At 41.3% G+C, this 5,737-nt stretch overlaps 1 pseudogene; it reads left to right on the plus strand.

Annotated features, from left to right (window-relative positions):
• The first annotated feature begins 2,312 nt into the window (after positions 1 to 2,312).
• On the plus strand, positions 2,313 to 3,499 carry LOC123460942 (annotated as a pseudogene).
• The last annotated feature ends 2,238 nt before the right edge of the window (positions 3,500 to 5,737 follow it).

A 5,737-nucleotide genomic window follows, 5' to 3' on the forward strand; every position in this document is an offset into this window, starting at 1 on the left:
AGACTATGGACTTCATCCCTGTCAGCCGGACAAAGTCAGTGGAAATCACAACAATTATTGAGGAGAAAACTTTTATTTTGAAGAAATCCAAAACACCTGAAAATCAAATAAAATAATTTTATTGAACTTGATATTAATTTTAAATGCACGCTTTAAAAATTATTTATTTTAGTTATTTATTTGAGAGAGAAAGAGGCAGATAGAGAGAGAGAATGGGCATGCCAGGGCCTCTAGCCACTGCAAATGAACTGCAGATGCATATGCCCCCTTGTGCACCTGGCTTACATGGGTCCTGGGGAATTGAACCAGGGTCCTTAGGTTTTACAGGCAAACACCTTAACCGCACAGCCTTTTCCCCAGCCCTAAATGCACACTCTTTAATAAACATAAAATTTAAAAATTAATCAGTTTGAAAGAGATAGAGAAAGAGGCAGATGGATAGAGAGAGAGAATGCACACACCAGGAAATATAGCCCATTGCAAATGAACTCCAGACTCATGCACAACCTTACATGGGTCCTGGGAAATTGAACCTGGATCCTTTGGCTTTGCAAGCAAATGCCTTAACCACCAAAAACATCTCCCCAGCCCAATAAACATACTTTTATTGTATGATTTCTGTGAATGTTATTTGAAGTAAACAACCAGGACACCTATATGTTTTGACCTACAGATACACACCACTCCAAACAATGCAATGAGGTGGATTCTCTCTTAGTCACTTCCCTTTGTGGTCAGTTTCAATTCAAATGTATCCCTGAACATATGCTGGAAATACAGTCAGGGAGCCAATGCAGCGCAAAGTAGTTCAGAAACCAACCCATCGCCCCCTACTCCATGTAAAAAGATGCCCCAAATAACTCCTGATGCTTTGGACATTCTTGCTCAAGTAGCCTACTGCTTCCTTATAGTGTATTCTGCATTATCTGTTTTAATAGAACTCTTTGCTACTCTGCTATTTGTGCATGCTTTTTCAGTTTGAATGAGAGGCCAATCATCTGAAAACAACTGGAGCAAATAGAGACCCTTGGCAAAATGCTTGGTATGCCAAAAGCCAGGGGACAAGTTCAACCTGTGACTCAAAAGTACACTAAATATTTCCAAGCCAGAGGCAATTAAAAGGTATCATCCAGAATTGTTCTCCCCCTTACTTTTAAAGACAGAGTCTCACACTGAACCAGGACCTTGCTAGTTATGAAAGTCTGTCTAGTCAGCAAACGCTAGGGATCAAACTCTTCCTATACTGCCATATTATAGGTATATGCCACCACATGACTATTTTTACATGATTATGTGCAGCCAAGCTCAGGTACACATGCTTGTGCAGCACACACTTTGCTCAATTAGGAACTCCTCATGCCTGAGTTAAGTTCTTTAGGAAACTTTCCTAAACAATATCCACTCATTATATAAGAATGGTAAATATGTTGACAGCACACGAGAAAAACTGTTGACAGCCATATGAATAGTTTTTTTAAAAATATTTTTAAAATTTATTTGAGAGCAACAGACAGAGGGAGTAAGAGGCAGAGAGAGAAAGACAGAGGGAGAATGGGAGTGCCAGGGCCTCCAGCCATTGCAAACAAACTCCAGATGCATGCGCTCCCTTGTGCATCTGGCTAACGTGGGTCCTAGGGAATTGAGCTTGGAACCAGGTCCTTAAGCTTCACAGGCAAGCACTTAACCAAACCAACACTCCAGCCCATATGAATAGTTTTTGATGTATAAATTATTAGGAAACAAAAAATATTTAACTTACTTCACTTTCTTCAGATAATGTCATTTCTCCTTGCCACAAGTGGCTCTTCAGATTTTTCTCAGTGGTGTTAACTGGGTCAGTAACTAGGAACATCAAATAATATTAAGAATGTCATTATTGTTGGGCGTGATGGTGCACGCCTTTAATCCCAGCACTTGGGAGGCAGAGGTAGGAGGATTGCCATGAGTTTGAGGCCACCCTGAGACTCCATAGTAAATTCCAGGTCAGCCTGGGCTAGAGTGAGACCCTACCTTGAAAAACCAAAAAAAAAAAAAAAAAAAGGAATGTCATTATATATTAATTACCCTTGATAAAGTCCTTGAGGAAAAAGTAGGGGGAACACTTCAGCATAGAAAGAGGGGCAAAGACCTTCTGAATAGAACCACAGTGGCTCAGGAAGAAAGGCCAAACTGCTGGGACTTATGAAATTGAAAAAGCTTTTGCTTTCCACCCGCTCCTCCCTCCCCACCCCAGCACCACCCACTCAGGCTGCACTACTGGCTCTGAGCACCTAGGCCAGCACCACCCCAGCGGTCTCCCTCCAGGTGCCACCATGATCATATACCGGGACCTCATCAGCCTCAATGAGCTATTCTCCAACATCTACAAGATGTGGAAGATCATGGACAGCTTGTTCCTGGAGGTGGAGGGCAAGACTGTCAGTAGGACTCGCTCACTGGTGGAATTGCTTTCACTGAAGACCCAGAGAACAAAGGTACTGAAAGTACAGAAGTCACTGGTATTGATATTGTCATGAAGCATCACCTATAGGAAACCAGCTTCACAAAAGAGGCCTGCAAGAAGCACATCAAAAATGGCATGAGGTCTGGAGAGATGGCTTAGCAGTTAAGCGCTTGCCTGTGAAGCCTAAGGACCCCGGTTCGAGGCTCGGTTCCCCAGGTCCCATGTTAGCCAGATGCACAAGGGGGCGCACGTGTCTGGAGTTCGTTTGCAGAGGCTGGAAGCCCTGGCGCACCAATTCTCTCTCTCTCCCTCTATGTCTTTCTCTCTGTGTCTGTCACTCTCAAATAAATAAATAAAAAATTAAAAATAATAATAAAAAAAATGACATGAAACCACTCAGAGGCAAACTTGAAGAACAGAAACCAGAAAGAGTACAGCCTTTTATGACAGGGCTACAGAGAAAATCAAGCATATCCTTGCTAGTTTCAGTTTTTTACTGGTTCAAAATATGATTCCAGGGCTGGAGAGATGGCTTAGTGGTTAAGGCGCTTGCCTGCGAAGCCTAAGCACCCAGGTTCGTTTCTCTAGGTCCCACATAAGCCAGACGCATATTGTGGTGCATGCGTCTGGAGTTCATTTGCAGTGGCCAGAGGCCTTGGCACACTCGTTCTCTCTCTTTCTCTCTCTCTCCCTCTTTCTCTCTCTGTCTGTCACTCTCAAATAAATAAAATAAGCAAAATAATTAAAAAATATGAATCCATGGGCTGGAGGGATGTCTTAGTGGTTAAGGCATTTGCCTGCAAAGCCAAGGGACCTTGATTCAATTCCCCAGGACCCACATAAGCCAGATGCACAAGGTGGCATATGCATCTAGAGTGTGTTTGCAGTGGCTGGAGGCTCTGGTGTGCCCATTCTCTCTCTCTCTCTCTCAAGTAAAAAAAAAAAAAAAAAAAAAGAATCTGGATGGCATGGTTACTCTCCTGAACTACCGTGAGGATGGTGTAAACGCCTTTCATGATTTTCTTTAAGGATGGTTTTGAAATTTAAAAATGTTAACACATCGGCAGTCATTTGGATCTACCACCTGTCATCACAGCTGGCTGCTGCTTGCCATCCATGCATCACTAGGACTAAAAGAATGGGACTGATGTCATCTTTGCCTTTTATTTTGACTGACTTATTTGGAATGGAGGCATTTTTTTAAAGAAAAAAACATGTCATGTAGGTTGTCTAAAAATAAAGTACATTTAAGCTAAAACAAAGGCTTTTGTACAGCAAAGGCTAGAGCAATGAAGCAGCTTATAGAATGCAAGAATATTTTTTACATTTATATATCAGACAGAAGATTAGTAACTAGGATACACAAAGAACTCAAAGAAAAAAAAAAACCTAAGTAAGAATGAATGAAACAATATAACTTAAAAATGGGCTGCAGAACTGCATAGAGAGCTCTCTAAAAAAGAAATACAAATGGTCAATAAACATCAAAAATATTTAACATTTTTTAACCATCAAGAAAATGTAAATTAAAAGTAATCTGAGATAATATTTCCTTCCTGTCAGGTGACTTTCCTGAAGAAATCAAGTGACAATAAATTCTGGGAGAATGTGGGAAAAGAGGAACTCTTCTCCATTGTTGATGGGATTGTAAACTGGCATAGTCTCTGTGGAAATTAGTGTGGAGGGTCCTAAGACAGCTTCAGTGGATTTACCATATGATTGAGCTATAGCACTTCTTTGCATATATTTTACTCATTACTATAGAGATGCTTGATTTTCCATGTTTATTGCTGCTGTATTCACAGTAGCTGGGAAATTGAACCAGTCTAGATGCACATCAACTGATGAATAAATAATGATGGTGTGGTTCTATATACATATACATAATGTAGTTTTATTCAGTTATAAAAATGAAATTATAAACTTTAAAGGGAAATGGGTGGATCTGAAAAAGAATATACTTAGGTAACACAGGCTTGAAAAGTCAAATGTTGCATGTTCTCTAACTAAACATTTGAATTCTAACTTCAAATGTTTACATTAGGGGCTGGAGGTATGGCTTAGCAGTTAAGGCACTTGCCTGCAATGCTAAAGGACCCAGGTTCAATTCCTCAGGACCCACATAAGCCAGATGCACAAGGTAGCACACGCATTTGGAGTTCATTTACAGTGGCTGAAGGCCCTGGCATGTCCATATTATCTCTCTCTCTGTCAAATGAATAAAATTAAATTAAAAAATGTTTACATTTGTATGTGAGTTGGAGTAATAGTCAATAGTGGAGGTGAGGAAGCTAGAAAGGCCCATGAGGGAGAGGAGAGACAGGAGGGCTTAAGGGGAGGATATAGTAGATGTGGTAGTTTGAATAGATGGCATCCAATATATTCAGTGTTTTATTAGTTTGTAGTTTGGATCTACAGTCACCTGGCTGGAGGAGGTGTCACTGTGGATCTTAAGGGTTGGTAGTGAGTTTGATATTCCAATCTAAAGATATGTAAAGTGCCTAGTTCCACCCGGAGTTCCTGAAGTGTGCTATGTGGTGTGGCTTTTCTCTTTCTCTCTATTTGGACCTGTGAAAGCAGGCCAGCTTCTGCCATCATGGAACTTCCTCTGGATCTGTAAGCTTCAATAAATCCCTTCCTTCCATAGCTGTGACTGGTCTGGAAGTGAATCTCAGCGAATGTGAAGCTGTCTGCTACAGTAGATATGTAAGCAGAGGAGCAGAATACTGGTGGTGAAATGGTCTAGATAGGGTGAGGGAAAGAGGTCATATGAGCAGAGGGGATAAGACTGTTTTCCGGCAGCAAGTGCTCTAACTTCCTTGTTCAGGTTGTGTCTGGTCCCATCTACTAGTCCTGGATGCAATGAAAGAGGCTCAGACTTCTGGCCTCCAGGACTGTGAGACAATAAATTATGTTGTCTCAGCTGCCTGGTTTGCAGCCTCTTTCTACAGCAGTTACATGAAATTTATAAAAGCATCATGTAGGTCAGGTATGGTGGCACACACCTTTAATCCCAGCACTTGGGAGGCAGAGGTAAGAGGATCACCATGAGTTCAAAGCCACCCTGAAACTACAAAGTGAATTCCAGGTCAGCATGGCTACAGTGAGACCCTAACTCAAAAAAAAAAGTAAAAAAAAAAAAGCGCATCATGTTACAAGGTACTTTGGGAACTCCAGAAGCTTCTTCTCCTTCACTAGTGGGGTAAAATCAGGTGAATTCTCAGAGACTGACTCTATATCAGGGCTCAGAACCCCTGTCTCCCTCTCAGTAGACCTGTTAATTAAAACTGCAAG

This window comes from Jaculus jaculus, chromosome 5 (genome assembly GCF_020740685.1).
Source record: "Jaculus jaculus isolate mJacJac1 chromosome 5, mJacJac1.mat.Y.cur, whole genome shotgun sequence".
Classification (NCBI taxonomy): domain Eukaryota; kingdom Metazoa; phylum Chordata; class Mammalia; order Rodentia; family Dipodidae; genus Jaculus; species Jaculus jaculus.